Source organism: Lissotriton helveticus, chromosome 4_1 (genome assembly GCF_964261635.1).
Source record: "Lissotriton helveticus chromosome 4_1, aLisHel1.1, whole genome shotgun sequence".
Lineage (NCBI taxonomy): Eukaryota > Metazoa > Chordata > Amphibia > Caudata > Salamandridae > Lissotriton > Lissotriton helveticus.
Window position 1 is genome coordinate 1,896,162,391 of NC_136063.1, and position 23,338 is coordinate 1,896,185,728.

Genomic DNA, 23,338 nt, shown 5'->3' on the forward strand with positions numbered 1-23,338 from the left:
TGGCTAGGCTCCAAGCTCTCCTTTGAGAGCCACACTAGAATGGTGGCAGGGAAATGCTTCGGAATCCTAAAAAGCCTTTAGAAGACTTAAGATATGCTCCCCATTGCAGCCAGGAAAACCCTAGTCCATGTGCTAGTAGCCTCCCACCTGGACTATGGGAATCCCCAGAGTAAGAAAGGCGAGAATGGGCGCTTGCTCTTTCAGCTACCTGGCCTCTAAACACTGGGATACTATTCCTCTCTCACTATACAATGAACCATCGGAGTCACTCTTTCGGAAGAAATTGCAAACCTGGCTTTTCTGTAGTTAAGACCCTCTCGGGGACGCTGTATGTCCTACTCTAGCTCCTTTTTCCTTCTTCTGTACCGCAGTGCGGGGACACACTAGTCAGTGTAACTGTGCGCTTTACAAGCTTGCCTATTATTATTATTATTATTATTATTATAATGAACAAACTTTAGAGATACGACTGGGTATCCTGGTAATGCAGAAGTCAAAATGATAGACATTATGCCATCAGTGCACAAAAGGAAGCACTAGATCATCAGGGCATGAAATGCCATAGTGAGACAAGTATATTACCAAGGGTCACCATAAGAACCTGGGCCTGCATATATGCCCTTCTAGTTACTCCATAGAATGTGGTAATACCTCACAATGCTAAGAACAAGGTACAACAGTGCTCACCTAGCAGACATGTTACAGTAATGCAGGACTGGGGAAAATGTCATGAGGGTCCTAGGAGGTGATCATTGGGCACAGGAACATATGCATGCCTTCCAGAAAGTATAAAGTGATTTGGTAGTAAAGAAAGAAAGCTGTGCCTAGTCTTTTTTGGTGTTTTCACTGTGTTACTGTAATTTAAGTGTTGCACAAATACTTATTGCTTCTTAAGTTAAGCCTATCTGCTCTGTGCCAAGCTGCTAGAGGGCGAGCACAGGTTAATTTAGGTTGGGAATATGACTTACCCTGAATACGATTGTGGCTCCTGCTTTGAAAGGTTTTTGTTGGAAATTGACTTTTTTGGGGTGCTTTCCCTCGACTTTTTTATTATATCCCTCCTGGTTTTCTGTTTTTGGTTTAAGTGCTAGCCATAGGACTTTGAGTGTTCTGATACAGCCATTCTGTGCCAAAGCGCTGTGCTTGTCCTATACATCTTGGTGATTGGTGTATACATGATTGACTGATTTGAGTTAGCTGTAAGTCCCTTGTCCAGTGGTAAGACATATGCCTAGGTCATGAAACTCAAATGTCACTAAGTGGGCCTACAGTAATGGTTGTGCTACCCATGGTGGTTGCTCTTCAAACATACCACTGGTTTCCATGGCAGGGCCTGTGTGTGCAGGTTAATGTTACTCAGCTTGGCATTTAAAACTCTACTTGCCAAGTTCTGCCTGTCTCTCTCTACATTTGAATACTCCCTGGGGCAGGATGAGGTGTAGTGAAGAGATGAGCATGTGCATGTGTGTATTACATTCCCTGGTAGTGAATAACATTGTATGTTGTGTTCAGTCCTGTGAGACCTGCTTCTCACGTTGAATAACATATGGGATCTGTGGAAAGGCTATTGAGCTGTACTTCCTGATTGCAGTGGAGTAGCAGTATGGTGTTTAGTATCGATGGATGAGAAATGGAAAATCCTCTACTGTAGTGAGAGTAGATCTGACATTACTAATGTGGAAGTGCCACTTTGGGAAAGTAGCGATACAAAAGGGGATGATGGACGGAGCGTTTGAGCAAATCAAACACTCACCCCCAGTCAACTGATCTGGGTTTAATCCATCACCATTCTTTAGCTCACTCGGCCACCCCAGTTCAGACATGGCCATATGCAAATCAGTCTGACCCTATGCCTCATGGGAACAGTCCAGCCCGAACTGCCAAGCCATGTCTTCCCTGGACCGGAAACAAGCATCCTGGGACCGGTTTCGGATTCATAATCCTCATCAGCCAGGCTATCTTGAATCCAGTGGCCAAGTGAGCAAGGGACTCACGTCTGAGCATACCCTGCCACACTTGGGGCGAACAAAGCGATACAAAAGGGGATGATGGACGGAGTGTTTGAGCAAATCAAACACTCACCCCCAGTCAACTGATCTGGGTTTAATCCATCACCATTCTTTAGCTCACTCGGCCACCCCAGTTCAGACATGGCCATATGCAAATCAGTCTGACCCTATGCTTCATGGGAACAGTCCAGCCCGAACTGCCAAGCCATGTCTTCCCTGGACCAGAAACAAGCATCCTGGGACCGGTTTCGGATTAATAATCCTCATCAGCCAGGCTATCTTGAATCCAGTGGCCAAGTGAGCAAGGGACTCACGTCTGAGCATATCCTGCCACACTTAGGGCGAACAAAGCGATACAAAAGGGGATGATGGACGGAGCGTTTGAGCAAATCAAACACTCACCCCCAGTCAACTGATCTGGGTTTAATCCATCACCATTCTTTAGCTCACTCGGCCACCCCAGTTCAATCAATCAATCAATCATGCCATTTGTATAGCGCACTACTCACCCGGGAGGGTCTCAACGTGATTGGGGGGAGGGGTATGCTACTGCTCGAACAGCCAGGTCTTGAGTTGTTTCCTGAAGGCGAGATGGTCCTGGGTCAGTCGAAGGTGGATGGGGAGGGAGTTCCAAGTCTTGGCAGCCAGGTAAGAGAAGGATCTTCCTCCGGCAGTGGCTCTTCGGATGCGTGGTACGGCTGCGAGGGCGAGGCTGGTGGACCGTAGCTGGCGGGTGGGCGTGTAGAAGGTCAGGCGGTCGTTGAGGTACTTGGGGCCCAGGTCGTGGAGAGACTTGTGTGCGTGGGTGAGGAGCCGGAACGTGATCCTCTTGTCGACGGTGAGCCAGTGCAGGTTCCTCAGGTGGCTGGAGATGTGGCTGCGTCGGGGGACATCCAGGATGAGTCGGGCGGAGGCGTTCTGGATGCGCTGGAGTCTTTTCTGTAGCTTGGCTGTGGTTCCGGCGTAGAGGGCGTTTCCGTAGTCCAGTCGGCTGGTGACGAGTGCCTGGGTGACAGTCTTCCTGGTCTCGGTCGGGATCCAGCGGAAGATCTTGCGAAGCATACGCAGGGTGTTGAAGCACGATGAAGAGACGGCGTTGACTTGTCTGGTCATCGAGAGGGAGGGGTCCATGATGAAGCCCAGGTTGCGTGCGTGGTCGGTTGGCTTGGGTACGGTGCCCAGGGCTGGGGGCCACCAGGAGTTATCCCAGGCGGAGGGCAAAGATCCCAGGATGAGGACTTCCGTCTTGTCCGAGTTCAGTTTCAGGTGGCTGTCCTTCATCCACTCGGCGACGTCTTTCATCCCTTCGTGTAGGCAGGTTCTGGCGGTGTCGGGGTCTCTGGTGAGGGAGAGGATCAGCTGGGTGTCGTCGGCGTAAGAGATGATGTTGAGGTTGTGCTGGCGTGCGATGGCTGCGAGAGGTTTCATGTAGATGTTGAAGAGGGTGGGGCTGAGTGAAGATCCTTGCGGGACGCCGCAGATGACTTCGGTGGCCTCGGAGCGAAACGGGGGGAGGCGGACTCTTTGTGTTCTTCCGGCGAGGAACGAGATGATCCACTCCAGTGCCTTCTCTTGGATACCGATGTTGCTGAGGCGCTGGACTAGGTTGCGGTGGCAGACCGTGTCGAACGCAGCGGAGAGGTCCAGGAGGATGAAGGCCACTGTTTCCCCCTTGTCGAGCAGGGTCTGGGTTCGTCGGTGGCTGCGATGAGGGCGGTCTCGGTGCTGTGGTTGGCTCTGAAGCCAGACTGCGAGGGGTCGAGGAATCCTTTCGTCTCGAGGAAGGCGGTCAGCTGTCTGTTGACGATCTTCTCGATGACTTTAGCAGGAAAAGGGAGGAGCGAGATGGGGCGGAAGTTTTTGAGATCGGTGGGGTCCGCTGTGGGTTTCTTCAGGAGGGCGCTGATCTTGGCGTGCTTCCAGCTCTCCGGGAAGGTGGCGGTGTTGAAGGAGGCGTTGATGATGTTCCGGAGTTGGGGTGCGATGGTGGAGTCGGCCTTGTTGAAGACGTGGTGTGGGCAGGGGTCGGTCGGTGATCCGGAGTGGACGGTGTTCATCGTGCGGGCTGTGTCTTCGGTGGTCACCGTGGTCCAGGTGCGAAGGGTGGCGGTGGGGGGCGTTGGTTCGACGGTTGGGTGCGTGGGTGGGGCGCCGAAGCTGTTGTGGATGTCGGCGATCTTGCGGTGGAAGAACGAGGCGAGGGAGTCGCAGAGGTCTTGTGACGGAGTGATGTCGTTGGTGCCGGTGCTGGGGTTGGAGAACTCCTTGACGATAGTGAAGAGCTCTTTGCTGTCGTGGGCGTTGTTGTCCAGTCGTTCCTTCAGGGATTTCTTCTTGGTGGTGCGGATGAGCTGGTGGTGCTTGCGGGTAGCGTGTTTGAGGGCGGTCATGTTGTCGGTGGTCCGGTCGAGGAGCCAGGCTTTCTCGAGGGTGCGGCAGGTCTTCTTGGAGTCCTTGAGGTCGTCGGTGAACCAGGATGCCTTCTTGCTTAAGGGTCTGCTGGGAGGGTTCTTTAGTGGCGCGAGGTCGTCGGCGCAGGCGGTCAGCCACTGTGTGAAGTTGCGGGCTGCTTCGTTGGGGTCCGTTGTGTTGGCGGGTGGGCTATGGCTGAGGGAGGTGGTGAGCTGGTCTGCGGTGATCTTGCTCCAATTCCTGTGAGGTACCTGTTGCGGGTGGTGGTGGGTCGTGGATCTTTTGAAGCTGAAGTGGACGCAGCTGTGGTCGGTCCAGTGGAGTCCGGTGGCGTGGCTGAAGGTGATGTACTTGCTGGAAGAGAAGACGGGAACAAGCGTGTGGCCGGCGTAGTGGGTGGGGGTGTTGACCAGTTGCTTGAATCCGAGGTTGGTGAGGTTTTCCAGCAGGGCGGTGGTGTTGCGGTCCTTGTTGTTCTCCAGGTGGAAGTTGAAGTCCCCGAGGAGGATGTAGTAGGTGGAGGGGAGGGCGTGCGGGCTGATGAAGTCTGTGATGTCTTCGCTGAATTGTGTGCGTGGTCCCGGGGGTCTGTAGACGAGGGTGCCTCTGAGGGTCGTCTTAGGGTCGGTGTGAATCTGGAAGTGGAGATGTTCGGCTGCGGCGAAGGAGTCGTTGGCGTCGGTCGTGATGCGGATGGTGTTCCTGTGGACGATGGCGATGCCACCTCCGGTCTGGTTGATGCGGTCCCTCCTGATGATCTTGTACCCGTCCGGGATGGCGATGGCGATGTCGGGTGCAGAGGAGGCGTTCATCCACGTTTCCGTGTGGAAGGCGACGTCCGGTGATGTAGCGTCGAGGAGGTTCCAGAGTTCCATGGCGTGTCTGTGGACGGAGCGGGTGTTGATCAGGATGCACTTGAGGTGGTTGCTGCTGGTGTTTGTCTTGGCGGGTGCGGGGCAGGTTCGGAGGCAGGTGAACTTGCAGGTGCAGCAGGTGAAGGGTCCGTGGGTGCGTCTCGGGGTGGCTCGGCAGCAGGCGTGGGTCCGGCCGGCATTGAGTGCGTTGAGAGTGGCGGCGTCGTAGGTCAGTCGGGTCGTCTTGCCTCGGCGGGGAGGGCCGGGGGTCCTGGAACTGGGCGCGGGCCAGGCGCGGACGGGCGCAGACGGGCTTACCTTTGGCGCACCTTTGGCGCTCAATCGGCGCTCCCGCTGCGCACGTCTGCTGCGTGGTCGCTCTGGGGGCGTCATAAGTAAGGAGCCGGGAGGGAGGAGCAGCTGGGTGGCGAGAGCGGGGCGGCGAATGGAATCACAGGGGGGCGGGGCCGCAGGGAGGCAGCGGTGGGAAATTCCAAGAAGCAGCGGGCAGCGGGAAATTCCCAGGAGCAGCGGGAAATTCCCAGGAGCAGAGGGAAATTCCCAGGAGCAGCGGGCAGCGAGCGAAGGATTCTGCAGGCAGGAGGCGGCAAAGGCAGGCAGGAGCGGCAGCAGTGAGTGGGGCGACCATGTCCTGTGGAGGGCTGAGCTGAGTGGGGCGACCAAGCCCTGTGGAGGGCTGAGCTGAGTTCAGACATGGCCATATGCAAATCAGTCTGACCCTATGCCTAATGGGAACAGTCCAGCCCGAACTGCCAAGCCATGTCTTCCCTGGAACGGAAACAAGCATCCTGGGACCGGTTTTGGATTCATAATCCTCATCAGCCAGGCTATCTTGAATCCAGTGGCCAAGTGAGCAAGGGACTCACGTCTGAGCATACCCTGCCACACTTAGGGCGAACAAAGCGATACAAAAGGGGATGATGGACGGAGCGTTTGAGCAAATCAAACACTCACCCCCAGTCAACTGATCTGGGTTTAATCCATCACTATTCTTTAGCTCACTCGGCCACCCCAGTTCAGCCATATGCAAATCAGTCTGACCCTATGCCTCATGGGAACAGTCCAGCCCGAACTGCCAAGCCATGTACCTTGTGTGCACCCACGGTTTGCTGCCTGAAGCAACTGCAGCTCACACCTCCACCTGGGGGGAACATTTCTCTAAATTGGAAATTGCATCAGCTTACAGTCTTTTGCCTACGGGGGGATAGTGATGCCACACACAGCTGAAGGTACCGCAAGGTGCATTGACAGCCTAATCCAGATGGATAAAACCAAGTAACAGTTTTCTTCTGCTTAGGTGGTCCTGACTATATCCACGTTTTCCCAGTGGGTACAAGTGTATTGTTGGCTGGTGTAGTTTGAGTGACTGCGGTGCTGGGTCCTAAGGCATAGAGGAGTACGGCGACGTCTTCACCATTACAAGCTGTGAGGCGTATTGGATATTGGAATATGTCATGTTTTATGGTATTGTGATAGCAGGAAAGTGGAATTCCTCTGAACAAGCATGTAAATATATTCTGCCGTTTTGATGTGGGAGGGATAACTTGGATAGTTACTACCTTGGGAAAGTAAGTACGTGGGTTTATTTCACTTTCAAGGCCGAGGGGATAATGGGGCAAGTGAATACCCATGACTGGTACATATATGTTCATGACATTCTGCTGCTAATCGTAGATTTTGACAATTGCATATCACTGTAAAGCATATATGAGATGTTGTTTTAATTTACATTTGTGTGTAATACAAAGATCAGTGTTTTATACATATGGTGTGGAGTATTTTTGTAGCACAATCAGTGTGTTGTGAGGGGGAGCTTTGCCAATATTTTACACTTTCATCCTTAGGAAAAGCCTGACTGCTCTGCGTCAAGCTACCAAAGGGTGAGCACAGGTTACCTTACAACTATATCTTACTTATCCTATTTTGGACAGTATATTCTGTCTAGCTTCGATGCATCCAAGCCAGACAAAAACGTCTGGGTCTAACAGGGTGTATACCCTGAAAACCAGAAACCTACATTTCTACAGGAACCTCATCTGTATCTAAGAGGGATCCTTCTAATTATTTAAATATCAATCATAAATCAGATTTAGAACACAGAAGCACAAGTCACAAAAGATTTCCATCTTAAATGCATTATATTAAATCATATGTAACAAAAATGCAACATTAGTGATTATACTGCAGACAACGCAGAAGTGATTCTATTTAAACATTTATGAACAAAGACACTGTACAGGTCCCAATGGCTGTCTTCAATACTGAAAAAAGTCCAAAACAAGGTTGCATGAATTAGTATTACATCCCTTTAGAATAAATCACAAGATTCAGTGAAAAGGGAGGGTTTGTTGATGTTTCAACCCTGCATGATTATAAGGGTCTCCTCAAGATATAGTCATCTGAGTACCAACCACATATGTAGTGGACACACTTGTAAGTAATGATTGAATCACTGAAAACTATTTAAAAGCAATTGTGAAATACGCAAAAGTCACTGGTTCAGTAGTTAACCATCTTTGCTCCAATACTGTTCTCATTTAATCCTCGAGCGGTAGAAAATAGGGCTACTTGCTCCTCCTTACATTTCCATGCGTGCGAAGAGAGCCTCAGTCTCGCACCTACTCCAAGTATTGCTAATACCCTTTTTTTATTATGTCAGTTATACAATCTTAAATACTAATATTTACAATAATACTTATACCATCCCAAATCGTGTCTTTTGTGAGAATACAGTGCATGGTAGAGTGGTAACTGCTAGTCAATGTAGTGTGGGTACCGAGTTGAATACACTGTGCATGGAAGTGAGTGAGTTACAATAATTTGAAGGAGTTGCATAAGTTTTTATATATGTTTAGAACAATTCCCCTAGAGTTTCCCATATCATGTTTTAAGAGATTAGAGAGGATGTGCTCTAGATTCCTATGGGGGTATAGTCGACAGAGAAGGGCCTACAAGAAAATGGTGTTACCAAAAGATCGTGGCGCCTGGGGGGTCCACACTTTATGCTGTATTATTAGGCAGCCATGCTGCAATGTTTTAGTCCCTTGATAGTCGGTGACAGGGCTGAAATTCTGCCATGTCATAGCCCATCAATATATGAATTTGGGCTGGGGGACAAGACTAATGAATATCTAGTTAAAATAATAGAACCAAGTTATTTTAAGAAAACCAAATTCAAAATTCTTAAGGCCGCCTATTCTGTTTGGAAACAAGTTAAGCATCAGATAAGTGTCTTTAAGCTGAATGCTTATACTCCATTTAAAGCTCCCGGGCTTCTTCCAATAATTTCCCAGGAACAGGTGACTAAAAGATGGGGATCAAAAGGAATTCATTGCCTATGGGATTTATTTGATGATGGTCAACTAGTGCCGTTTGCAGATCTGCAACCGAAATATGGTTTAGGCAAACACAAGTTCTTTAAATATCTCCAAATTCGTAGTTTGCAAAATAGGCAAGGATCCGGATTAGCACAACAGTTTGTCAAGATCCCGCTTATTTATAAAAATGAAGAACAAAAACACCTATTGGTCAATTTCCTGATGATCTGGATGTCTTTAAAGGAAAATGGGAAAGAAAATTGGGGCTCGAGGATGTTAATATTAGGGAATACTTGGGGCTTGCTAATCAGGTTCTGATGACAGGAAGGATGCGCACTCATTATTATATGACCCTGTATGATATGTATTATACCCCAAGTAAGATCTCTAAATGGGGGACATCTGTTGGTGTCAAATATAATAGATGTGGCCTTTATGCAGAGCACTCAATTCACATGTTCTTTTTATGTCCTAAGTTAGGGGAATGTTTTAGGGAAATTGAGTTGTTCTTAGGTACAATAATTGGATCCTCTGTGAGTATGACTGGTGAATTGGTTTTAATAGGGGTTTGGTCAGACATTATTGCACAGACTAGATCAAGAACCATTAGATCTTTCCTGTTTATCTGTATGGCGGTGGTACGGGCTTGCATTACTAAGCACTGGATCAGTTCTGATCCACCGACGTTCTTGAGCTGGCGCTCAAGGCTGTTAGCCATGTAAAATTTAGATTTATCAAGTTATAAAACAAAAGGGAGGAGGAAGAGAGAAATGGGAGTCAAGATTTGGTCTGCCACAACCAATTGGATTTAGGTGTAAATTGGTCTAGTTTTGTTCTGGACAAGTTATTGAATGTAATTGGTCATTATTTCTTTTTTTGTGTTGCAATGCTTTTCTTTTCTTTGCCCACCTACCAATAATTTCAGGACTGTCTTTATCATATATGAGTTGTGTTATAATTCTGTAGATTGTCAATGCTGTTGTTGTTTCTTTTTTTCTTCTTTCTCACAGTTTTGTACCACAACCTTGTTGCCTTATGTATGTGATTCCTTGCATATAAAGGGGAAAACCAATAAAAAAAAAAGATTAAATGAAGGTGTTGCATAAATTATAAATTAAAGGTATAAGTTTTTGTTCAGAAATGAAAAGGTTTGTGTACTTTTGCCTTTGTAGTTAAATATAAAATAAAATTATACACATTTTAAAGGTGGTACATAAATTACACGTTTATGGTACAACTATGACTGATACATTTCTAATGTCTGTGTATTTTAAGTTTGGTATGTATGGAAAGAATAAATACACATTTCCTAACTATAACAAAGCGTCACTCTTTTTAAAAAAAAAAAAATCAATGGTTTTTTGTATTTTTCATAAGATAGATTTTGAAATCGTAGTTTACTGTCGTTGAGTGGAGTGTTAGTAAGCAGAGTGTGGAACAAGACAATGGAGGAGAGTGTTGTGCCTGACCTCAGCATGTTGGCCCCATGGCGAGTTTAGAGCTGCACAGGCCATAATAGAGATCAGTGGTGGTCCACAGGGAGCAGGCCTCTACCCTACTGCAGCACGGCTTGTGGGACTACTCCAAAGCGTGGACGTACAGGCTGAATGGTCGACAGTATAGCAAGGGAGCTTCAAATGTTGAGGGCACACCAGGCCCCTCGACTGGCAAATGGTGGCAGAGTCTAAACACAATGTCAGCGGATGCGGGATGAATGGACCTTCACAGGAACAACTAAGTAGGTAGAGATGGTCATTGAGCCTGCAGCCACTCTTATGGGTCAGAGACAGCAGAGATACTTGTCTCGCTGAGACAGACTCCAGGACCGTCCTTTTTCCCGGGCTTCACTGTTGCATTCCAATCTGCGTGGCGGGAGTTCGGTGCTGTTAAAATCGGTGATGTTAAAAAATTCCTTCAGTCCAAAAACATTCCATATGCTATGTTGAATCCTGAGCGTCTGCGTGTCGGATCGGAGGGGAATTTCAGAATGTTCACAACCCTAAAGGCGGCGTGTGATGGTGTGGACATGTACTCGGGTATTTTTGCACTAGAGCATGTGATTCTATGTGTGCTCGTGTTGGTGCGCGCAGATATTTCTGTATGTATGCTTATGTCTGTGCGTGTGATGGTGTGTGCATGTACTTGAGTGTTTTTGTACTAGAGCATGGGATTGTATGTTTGTGCATGTCTGTGCGTGTGATGGTGTGTGTGTGCATGTACCTGTGTGTACGTCCTTGGGTATTTTTGTTCTGGAGCTTGTAATTGTATGTGTGCTTGTGTTTTTAGTAGTTTCTGTATGAGTGCGTGTGTGTGTGTGTGTGTCTGTGCGTGTATGAGAGTGTGAGAGCATTTGTGTGTGCTTGCGCATGTCTGTGCATGTGATGGTGTTTGCGTGTGCATGTACTTGGGTGTTTTTGTACTAGAGCATGGGATTTTATGTGTACTTGTGTTTTTGGATGTCTCTGTTCCCGCATGTGTATGTGCTTGTACATGTATGTGCATTTGATGGTGTGTGCACACTGGATTAGTTTTTCTCTGGCAGCCACTGTCCTGGAAATTGACTCTAACTGCCAGATGCCTGACCTTAGGATGGCCACCAGTGTACATTACAGTCTCCTGCCTGACCCCAAGATGGCTTCCATAGTGGTCCCCTCCATGTTGTTTTACTTCCCTGTGACAACAATTGGACATTGATCAGACCTTGAACCTATCCTCTAACCTGCTTACACATCAGGACTTAGAACCTGTGGAACTTACCCCAGACTGTAGAGACCAAGTAATTTGGCTGATTCCCAGTGGCGCTACCATATAGCTAATGAATGGGTTGTGGACTCCCCCTCTGCCATCACCTACCCAGCCGGACTTTGGGCAGATCTCCCCCCGTCTCTACGTCCTATCGTCCTATCTACCTCCTACCCATTTACCCTATCCCCTTACCCTTCCTTGCACCATTCACCGTGTCCCCTATGTTCTTTAAATGCTTTTCTTGATACTTATGTAATTTTTAACTGGTGTAAATTGCAACATTATTGTTCCTCATGTAAAGCACTCTGTTTCCTTCGGGTCTAGCCAGCGTTGATAATAACACATTATTTTAAATGTGTTCCCATTTAGTAATCTTTCTCTCTTTGTCTACTTCCCTAGCTCCTATCCCCTCTCCCCTGAATCTCTCACCTTGCCTGCTAGTCTGCCTAGCCCCCTGTCCTTTGTGCCCTTTAACTAAGCACTCCTTCTCCCCTTGTTGGGGAAAAATCCAATATTTATACTCTGGAGTCTCAGCAAACCAGCTGAGAGAGTCCACTGCGCCAAGGGAGCCACTCACAGCTGAGGTATGGTATGGCACCCCTTGCCAAAGAACTCCCTCTCCCCTTTTTGGGGAAGGATCCAGTATGTAGGCCTTGGAGTCTCAGAGACCCCTCTGAGAGAGTCCACTGCATAAAGGGAACCTCCCACAACAGAGGTAGAGAAGTGATACCACTCCCCCTGGGATCACAGCTTACTGGACTTTGGACGTTGCTTTGACTCGTCTACCGGTTTGTGTCCCCGTCGCCCTTCCCTTCCTCTTTCCATGCTGTGTCCGTCACCCTCCTCTTCTCTTTCCCCCCTCATTACCCCTCCCCTGAATCTTTCCCCTTGCCTGCTTTTCCCCTTACGTATTTGTGCTTATTGTTTTATCTCGACCTTACAAGTAACTATCTTGCCATGCTCTAATAACCTTTGTAACGATGTAACCTGTAACTATGATCTGATGCTCATGGAAAGTGCTCTGATACCTCCGGGTCCAGCCAGTGCTATATAAAACCTTTAAAATAAAATAAAATAGAATAGAAAAGAGTGGAATATAGTAAATGGATTGGCGTCCAGTGTAATAGCATACAGTGGAGTGGTGTAGAGTGGAGTGGCATAGAGTGGAGTGTTGTATAGTGCAGTACAGTACAGTGGTGTGGTGTATAGTGGAGTGGCATTGAGTGGAATATCTTAGAGTGGAGTGTTGGACAGTGGAGTGGTCAGTAGAAGAGCGTACAGTGGAGTGGTGAAGAGTGGAGGGGAATAGAGTGTAGTGTAGGAGAGTGTAGTAGCGTACAGTGGAGTAGTGTAGAGTGCAGTGGTATAGAGTGGAGCAGTGTACAGTGAAGTGAGGTACAGTGTAGTATTGTACGGTAGAATAGCATTACAGAAGAGTAGCGTACAGTGGAGTGTCGTAGAGTGTAGTGGCGTAGAGTGAAGAGGCTTACATTGGAGTGAGGTATAGTGTAGGGGCATAGAGTAGAATAGCATCACTGAAGACTACCCCCATAAGGTGGAATAGCATACGGTGGAATAGCATATAGTGGAGTGTCAGACAGTGGAGTGACGTAGAGTGGAGTGGCATTGAGTGGAATAGCGTAGAGTGGTTTTGCGTAGAGGGGACTAGCGAAAGGTGCAGTGGCATAGAGTGGCATAGAGTAGAGTGCTGTAGAGTGGAATGGGGTAAGTAGAGTGGCGTACTGTGGAGTGGCATATAGTGGAGTGGCATACAGTGGAGTGTCATACAGAGGAACAGCATACAGTAGAGTGCTGTACAATGAAGTTGTATACAGTGGAATAGTGTAGAGTGGATTGGCATACAGTGTAGTGCTGTACATTGCAGTGGCTTAGCATAGAGTGGAGTGGAATAGAATGGAGTTTGTATACAGTGGAGTGTTCTAGACTTGACTGGTGGAGACTCAAGTGAGGCAAAGTGTAGTTGGCTACTGTGGAATACTGTCTATAGGCACAGGAGTTTAAGTGATATGCTCAGAATCACAGGATGTTGAGCCGACGATGAGACGCCAAACCTGGATCCCCAGCTCGGAAGTCAGAAGCTCTGGCCATTGCACCACACCCTCTCCTAATAGACTAGAATGGCATAGAGTGGAGTGGCACAGAGTGGAATAGCATTGAGAAGAGTGTCTTAGAGTGGAGTGGCGTACAGTGGAGTAGCATACAGTGGAATAGCATATATTAGGGTGGTACAGAGTGGAGTGGCATAGAGCATAGAGTCCTACAGTGGATTTAAGGATAGTGGAATAGCGTAAAGTGTATTGGCATATAGTGTAGTAGCATACAGTAGATTAGTATAGAGATGAGTTTTGTAGAGTTAAACAGCATACAGTGGAATAGTGTACAGGGAGTGGTGTACAGTGCAGTGCTTTATACTGGAGTGTGTTAGAGGGGAGTGGAGGCGAATAGAGTAGAGTAGAGTGATGTACAGTGGAGTGGCATATATTGAAGTTTTGTACAGTGGCGTGGTGTAGAGTGGAGTAAGGTACAGTGTAGCTGCAAACAGTTGAGTAGATTAGAGTGGAGTGGCATAGAGTGAAATAACATTGAGTGTTACAGGCATATGGTGTAGAGACGTAGAATGGAGTGGCATATAGTGGAATAGTTTACTGTGGAGTAGTGTAGAAATGAATGATGTACAGTGGAATAGGGTAGAGTGTCCTAGAGTGGAGTGGATTGGTGTAGGGTAGAGTAACATACAGTGGAGTGGTATAGAATTGAGTGATGTACAGTGTAATAGCGTACAATGGATATTCGTAGAGGTAGAGTGGAGTGGCATATGGTGGCCAGGCACACATTGCAGTAGAGTGGAATGGCATTGCCTAGAGTGGAGTGGAATAGAGAGGAGTGGAGTAGAGTGGAGTGGGGTGGACTAGAGTGGTGTAAAGTGGAGTGTTGTACAGTTGAGTGGCATACAGTGTCCCTTTTGTCAAGTACGGGGAAATCTCCTTTTGTTGGGCTACAGAGGAATGGCACATATTAGAGAGGCATAGAGTAGAGTGGCACAGAGTGGAATATATTGCAGTGGAGTTGAGTATAGTAGAACAGTGTAGAGTTTATTGGTGTATTGGTGTATATTGTAGTAGCATACAGTGGAGTGTCATGGACTCGAGTGTCATGGAGTTGAGCAGGCTACAGTGGAATCGCAAACAGTGGAGTGGTTTACAGTACAGTGGGTACACTGGAGTGTGTTAGAAAGGAGTGGTGTACTGTTGAATAGCATTGAGTAGAGTGGCGTACAGTGGGATAATGTAGAGTGGAGTGGTGTATACTGGATTTGCATACCATGGAATAGTTACATTGGAGTAGGTTAGAGTGGATTGCCAAGGAGTGGAGTACAGTGTAGTGTCTTAGAATGAAGTGATGTACAGTGCAATAGCGTACAGTGCATTGTCATGGAGTGTAGGGGCACATAGTGGCATGGCATACAGTGCAGCAGCATAGAATGGAGTGGAAAAAAGTGGGGTGACAAAGTGGAGTAGCTTACAGTGTTGTGGCGTACAGTGGAATAGTGTATTAGAGTGGCTTGGAGTGGTATAGAGTGGAACAGCATAGATTGAAGTGTTGTACAGTGGATTTGCATACATTAGAATAGTGTAGAGTGCATTGGCATACAGTGCAGCAGCGTACAGTAGAATGGCATAGACTAGACGGGCATACAATTGAGAAGCATACTGTGGAATTGTGTCTGTGGAGTGATGTACAGTACAGGGGCATACATTGGAGTGTATTAGAGGGGAGTGGCATATAGTGGAATAGGGTAGAATAGAGTAGCATACAGTGGAACGCATAGAGGAGGGTGGCATATAGTGGACTGGTATAGAGTGGAGTGAGGTGCAGTGTAGTGGCATACATTGGAATAGCATAGAGTGGAGTTGCATAAAGTGAAGTGGGTATACTGGAGAGGCATACAGTGAAATAGTGTACACTGGAGTGGAGTATTTAAAACAAATATATTTATGGTACTGCGGTACTCCAGTACATTTTTTTTTAATATATAGAAAGTTATAAATATTTTTCCCTACCAATTACCGTTTTAATAAAATGGTAATAGGTAGAGAAAAATATCAACTCTAATACTTTTCTACCTTTAAGTGTGAAACTCAGAATACTGGAAAAGTGTGCCTAAAACCAACATGGCTGCCTCTAACTTTTGTAAAGACAGTCATTAGCCAGTAGCATAATGAGTTGTTATTGCTATATACCGCAGTGCTTCCACAAAATAGGGCAATATTAAGAAACTAAGTTATAATGCCTTATAACATAAAACATGCTTACCCTACTTACCTATTGTACCCAAACGGATAATCTGCGCACCATATTGTCTAATCCTTTAAAGTTTCACTTAAATCTGTTCAGCTGTTTTGATGCTACACAAGATACAAATGTCCATGGACAATGAATGGTAGAAAAATGTAATAATAATAATAATTTTCTTTATTTAGATATAAAAACAATATCTTTAAAAGTTTTCCCAAATCACATTATATACAGTTTTATGAATAAAAATAATTAAAAGAGTAGGAAGAGTAAAATTTGACCATAAGCATACTTGCTACAAAATTTTAATTTGTGGTGTGACCCTCCCAGTCGTTGCAAGATCTATTAAAGTACATATTCAATCTAAACAGTGAGCAACAGGGCCTTAGCAGTTTCCATTTTATCTAAATTGCAATACGCTTGCTGAATAAATTTGGCCAATTTTATATTTAAAACAATATTATCCGAAGACAAAGCAGCAATAATGGCATGCCTACAAGTCCGAACTCCCAACCTGTTCCATTCTGACCTAAGCAAACAACTGCGTTGGGAATTGAAAGAGGGACAGATACAAACCACATGCAAAATTGTTTCTGTTGCTAACCCGCATCCTCTACATGTTGTGTCCTCCTTCTTACGATGCCAGGTGGGTAAATTTTGAAGAAAGCACCAATCTCCCATTCTTAGGGCAATAAAGCAACGCTTTAAATAGAGTGAAAATGTCGTAGAGAGGCACATGGCAGGGGATAGCCGTTTGTAGGAGTTGACTACTGCCCAGGAATGACTGCGTTTCGTGAGAAGAGTGTTATCTGTAGCAAGGGATGTCAGTCTTACACATTTTTTAATTGTGTTTTTAAAGGCAGTCTGACTGGGGTTAAGGGCCCAGAGGTCGGCAGCAGACATTTGATGGATGTAAGCATTCAAAAGGCAGCCGAATTATCCCCCTGGATTGATATTCATTAATTTCTTTCCAGACTAGAGATTCTAGAGTACCTGGTTCAGCCTGTCTAAATTTATGGCAAAGCTTGAGATATGTACCAACATTAGAGGCTTCGTAATTGGTTAACCCCAGCTCTACTCCAATCTGTGCAGGAAATGCGGTACTCGGCAAATGAAGTACTTTTTTTGTAGATTTTAGTTGTATGTGTATTTAAGACAGTGTTCATTTTACCTTTGAAGATCTCTATGCCATATGAAAGTGTTGGCCCGATCTTTGCTCTAAGAACTTCCAGTAGAGGAGAAAAAGTTGGACCTGAAAGTTTCTTCGATAGCTTAGCCAAAGATACCACTAGAGCCGTGGCTTTGGCAGCGATCACATTACTCTGCTTTGTAAAGCAGCCCCTGGAATCCAGATAGACACCTAAATATTTATATGATAGGCCAGTTGAAAGACTTATTTTATTAATTGACCAGCCACCACCACAATAACGTTTCTTACCAAATGGAACTATCAAGGTCTTTTTCATGTTAATTTCTAATTGATTGCTGATCGCGTATTGCGTTAATGAGTCAAGGAGCCTTTGTAACCCTACCCTTGTGAGGCTGAACAGGGCCAGGTCATCGGCATGTAAAAGATTACATAATGCCATACCTCCTACTTTGGGCGGGTGACTGTTTACCTTATCTAAGGTACTTGACAGATCAGCTATAAATAGGTTGAAGAGAAGGGGGGCCAGCACGCATCCCTGCTTGACACCACGTGAGGTCATGATTTTTCGCGAGAGATGCTTGCCGGACCCTAACTTTACTTGAACCCATGTATTAGAATGCAGTTGAATGATAGGGTTTAGGATTTTATCTGGAATTCCCCACTGGCTCAGTTTTTTCCAGAGTGCCGCCCTGGGCACCCTATCAAATGCTGCTTTCAAATCAACAAAGCAGCAAAATGTCATCCTAGATGTTGAGAGAGCTTTGTCGATGATGGTGGAAACTGCTAGTAGGTTTGTCATGGTTCCTGAGCTGGCAACAAACCCTGTTTGATTCAGAGGAATCAGATTATGATCCTTTGCCCATTGCCTAAGGTCCTCCAAGATGAGCCCTGCATAATGTTTCGCCTCTATGTCCAGAAGGGCAATTAATCTATAGTTATTAGGGGCAGCTTGTGATCCAGCTTTATGAATGGGGTGAATAATTGCACCCCGCCATGAGTCCGGGATTGTCAGTGTCCTCAAAGTATAGTTGAAGAGGTTTAATAACACCATAGACCAGAAAGGAATGTCCGATTTAAATAACCTCTGTGGCAGGCCATTCGGGCCTGGTGCTCCGTCTTGTCTCCATTTTGTCACTGCTTTGACAACTTGTTCTTCGGTTAATACATATACCGAGGCGAACCCCTGTGTTGTGTCGGAAGGAGTACTCGGTAATGCGCCGGCGCTGGTGCCATATACCCTGGCTGATCTAGTACGATCATGGTGATCGTGTGCCTGAAAGTGATCCGTTAAATATGATGCCCATTCCGCTTCCTGAATGTTTGCTGAACCGGAATTTATCAGGTTCAGATTAGTGCGGTTAACAAGATACCAGAATTTCTTTGAGTTTTTTTGCTTACTTTCCCACACCAGTTTCACCCAGTATTTGGTTTCCTGGACCTGTTTCTCTTGAGTGACTGCCCTCCTGAAGGCTTTTTGGGCTTGGTGGTATATAATAAGAAAAGCACTGTTCCTCTGGAATTTTGAGAGTGTCCTCAAAGCGTTGTTTCTCGTTCTCTTTAATGATTTTATGATGGTAGAAGCTGCAGCCCCTACTGAAGAAGTACGGCTTGAGCCCTGCACAGTCGCTGGGTAAGAGCTGATCAGATGAAGACAGAGCTGCGACCATTTCACTGCCGGAGAGGCATCTTGATCAAGACTGCCTAATATAAAATCCTTGCTTACTTTTAGAACACTCTGACTGTTGAACTCACTCCATTTGAGGCGCTTTAAATTTTCAGAGTATATTCCCTTATAGGTTACAGGAGCCGTTTTATGGAGTTCTGGATTTGTGATGAAGGAAATGACCTGCGACCTGTGATCGCTTTCAGACCGTGAGTGGATGCAAAAACTGTCCAGGTTAAACAATAGTTCTGAGTTACAAATAGTAAAATCTAAGTAAGAATTTTTGCTTCCATTCGACCAGGTCCAGTTTGGAGGTAAATCGCTGGTTGACATTCCGTTCACTACCAGATAGCCTGCGTTGTAGAATCTCATCACATAGAGCTCACCCAATGTGTTAGAGGCTTGGTCGGAGGTTTAGATTGAGTCATAGCCTCAATAATGTTAGTCGAGTCGGGCCCTTCCATGTCTGCTACATTCCCCTGAAATAAGTTTGTATTGAAATCCCCCTTGACAATACGGTCCGAGTTGGGGTATTCAGTGGCAATGTCATTCATGATTTCACAAAGACGGGCCAGATGGTCTTTTTTAGTACGGGTACTGGGGTTAATATACACGTTTATGAGGAAGAGTGAACGCTGCCTCCTCCACGGGTTAATTTTAACCCCTAGTAACCAATCTTCTTTGAAAAGGAGTTGATTAAATACACCTTTTAAGTTATTAGAGATGTAAATGGACAGACCGCCTTTGGGGTGGCCGAAGCGGCTGTCCCTGAGTGCTGATTTCCGAAATTCAATGTTTCCTTCTATGGGGCGGCCCTCTAATGCCCAGGTTTCCTGTAGGGCAATTACTGCATGTTTTCACAAAAAGGCCATAGTGTCATCTTTTGAGATTTTTTGATGAAGTCCACTAATGTTCCATGAGCACAATGAGATGGGCGACCGCCCTTGCCTGTTATCTGTTTTTAGCTGTGGATCAGCTGTTGAGAGGGGTTTTCCAGAGGGATCGTATTTTTCTACATGCGTTTCAGCCACAGACAGTCAATTTGAGTGTTTGGAAGACAGGATCGCTGGCAGCCACCCCCAACAATGGTTTAATTCTGCATTGTCTCCAACTTTTTTGGAACATTTAGATTCAACCTCTGACCCTGACGCATTTCTTAAGACAGAGTAGGATCTCACACGTTGTGTTGTTTTAATTGTTGCCAACTGACTGGGTGAAGTCGGTCTGGTTAACAGGGAAATTGGATACCCTGGCGTAGAATAAGGGTACACTCTAATTCCCCAGTTCCGCAGAGTGGACTTCTGTTCAAGAAAAGCTCCTACCCAGTTAGCCGATGAAAAAGTCGCAACAGTAACCTCAGAAGGTTGGTTACCTCGGGGGGTGGGGGGGAATTCGATGGATTCAATGTTGTCCGTGGCCAATCCTGCTAGCCCCGGGATGCCTTCCACTAGTTTTTACAGGTTGGATCTATTAAGAATGTCATGCCGCCCCTTAGATTTGTATTCAGGGGCCAGTCAAATCTGATGACACGATGGGTCGTTATTGCTCGACTCCGGTACACTTGGGGACGTGATGTCGGATTTTTTGACTGCCATATGTAATTTGATTTCGTGTAACTGTTGTGTCAGTCGTTGCGAAATCCTCTTCAAAAGTGGACTGTGGCTGGTCAGGGTTATTGGATCGTTACAGATAGTTTTGGAATAATTTAATGTTAACGTTGCATTTTCCTTTCCAGAAGGAGTTAGGGCCATCGATGGCCTAGGTTTTCCTGGTACCATCTTGGGCCCAATTTTGCTTGCCTTATCTGAACTCACCCTTGTGTTTTCTGTAGAAGCGCTGCACTCAACTGTTTCTGGGACCATAGTTTGTTTGCTTTGGTCCTGATGGCTCCTCACTAGTTCTTGGGTTAGTGTTTCTGGGGTATCTCCGTTGAGGTTTGTCATAGGCTCTGATGCACTGGTTTTAGTGGAGGATTTTTTGTTTTCTGCTTTTATAAAGATAGGAAAAAGTTCCTGGTGGGCCGCATTGGAATTTGCCCTAAGTTTGTTTCTAGCTTTACGCTGGCGTTTACGCTCTCTCTTACTGCATGGTGGAAAAAGCCCTAGAGGAGCCTCCACTATTGGAGCGATCTGAGGTGCTGGGCTGTCTTTTTGCCCAGGCTCAGGTTGGTCTAGCCTGGTTACAGGCCCAGTTGGTGTCAGTGGGGGACCGTTTTCGACTGTCAGATTTGGTTGTGATTGAACGCACTGGGAGTGTCCATTCAGCTCCGTTGAGCCGGTGATTATTCCTGCATTTGGCGCCACCCCTTCATTTATGTTTGTATTCTGCTTAACAGGATCTTCGGTGGGTTTTTGATGTTCTTGCTGTTTGGGGGAAGGCGGTATAGTGAGGACATTTCCTCCCCTCATCAACTTGACTTCCCTTATAACAGTAGTTAGGCATTATGGAAGCAGAGAAAGAGAATCTATAATTGGGGAACAGCAGCAAGTTGATTGGGCAAGCTACGTAGAGGCTTGCGCCCTTAAAATTAAAGAGTTTAATTTGTCTAATTTGCTGTCGATCCCAGACGTGAATAATGCCAAGGTGTTTAGTAAATCAACCTGCACCTCCAGTTTTACCGAATGGTAATTTAGTGCATTAACAGTTTGCTGAAGGGTCTGTAGGAGTTGTGGCCAAGCACTGGTTGCGGTATTTTCTTCGGTGTTTAATTTTTCGTTTAAGATGGGACTGGGCCTGGGGAAACTTTGGGTGTTCTTGAAAAAAAGAGACAAATCTGACATAGGTTGATCATTCAAGTCAGACGGTACTGGCTGGTTTTGCAATGGGTCCTTTATTTGTCCGGGTGGCGAAAATAACATGTACAGGGGACTCAAAGCTTGTGGTACAGTTGAGGTGGTTATTGTTTGTGGAGTTGTGGGTAGTTGGCTGCTGTTAAAATGCACAGGATTAGCTTGCCCATGAATTTGCACCATCGTTGTTTGCTGAGGAGGGGCCACAGGATGCTTAGTCGGGGTCACCAGGCGAATGACGGTGGGTTGTGTCGGCGCTGAGCGGGCCTCTGTTGTGCACGTAGTGTCCTCCAACTGGGTTTGCAATAAGTGAGGAAAACCCTTGTCATCTGATGGAGACACGAAGAAGTTGCCCGATTGGAAGTGGTCAGATTGAGGATTTTTACTGTTATGGTTAATATAAGTAGATCCAAAAATGTAGACTTCTGATGACTCAATTGCCATCTTGGTTTCAGGTGCCCAATGTTGCGATGGGGCCAAGTGAGTCGACCCTGATTGAACCGGGGTTATGGTGGTAATTACCTCCGAGGATTGCACGTGTGGTTGTGGCAATTTAGCAGTCTTTGATGGCGTTTTTCTAAAATAGTCCCGCAGGCTTAAGGGTTTTTGAGGTTTTAATCTGTGGTTAGCGTGGTCTGAAACCTCAGCAACGTCAGGTTGAATAGATTTTCTTCGCTTGGGTGCTGTATACTTTCTTTCTTTTCCTGATCTCATTATTCCAGGATGGACTTGGGCTCTTCTGATTGCTCTCAGGTCCAGCACCACAAGTGCTTTATTACAACAGCGAAGTTATTAGGATTCAGGCGCTGTATGCAAAGACTGTATGCTGTGTGGCTATATAAGTGTATAGCTAATGGCACCCCCCTGCTCACCTAATCGAACCTGCTCAGGGCCCCCCAACCCTGACCCCACCAGCTGTCACCACCTCGCCGCTTCAGGTCAGACCGGAAGTCCAAGAACGAATGGGGCTACGTGCTATACAAACTCTGGAAGCGAGTGCAAGCACCTCGAGGCCTGGGGGTGGGGTGGAGCCAGCAGGGTCTGGGTGAGATAATTGGGGCCTGGGCTGGCTCAAGAATGGGGAGCAGCCCCAGAGCTGGTGAGTTTCCGTCAGCGAGCCAGGCAACGGGCAGCGAGTGAGGGGATGACCCAAGGCCGTGGGCGCTAGGAGGTTTAGGCGCCCGCCGAGAGCCCCCGCAGGAGCACCAAGAGCTGTGAGGGCTACAGGAGATTAACTAACAGGGAGAACTCGGAAAAGAACTCGGGAAGAGTTCTAAACACGTGGGGCTGCGTGCGCCATGCAGTCTACGAGTTTTTATTTTTTAGGGGAGGGGACAAGAGAGGAAGCCGCCCACTCACCAGAGTGTCTTAAGGGAATGGCAGTAGTACGAAAATGTGCCTCCCAGTCGGCCCCTACACCCCAATGGCGTATACTGGTTGCGCACTACCGCACTGCCGCCTTACCGCGAATCAACCGGTCTCAGCTGCAGGACATGCGTCCGTCTCACTGTGCCCTCGCTTGGCTCGGCTCCCCGCTTATCTCCGTCTCTCAAGCACAGCAGCCCTCACACACCGCGCACCCACATCCCGACAGCCTCTCCACTCTCCTACGTCGCCACGCCTACCTGACGAGCCTCGGTAATCACGCTGGTGGGACGCGGCCAGTCAAAAGCGGTGAAATTCATAAAAAAATGTGTTTTGGTACTCCCCTTTTTCCTATGCACCCCCATGACCAATCACCACACTTTGTATCATCTGTCAATGTCGAAGGAAGAACAGGTCTGCAAAGTTTTGTGAACATTTGTCAAATGGGTGCAAAGTTATTAAAGGTGAAATGTCAGAGAAAGTCCTTTCTCTGGTAACCCTAACTATTACTATAGAGTTCCTGCCACTCTGTAATATGTATATAATGTGCGTATATGCATATGTATGTACACATCTGTACATACACATTTATATATACACATTTATACATGCACATATATATTGCACTGCTATGCCATTTACTTCTGTGGCATGTGTAGCCTGAATCCTATAGCTGACATGATCTGCTGGACTTGT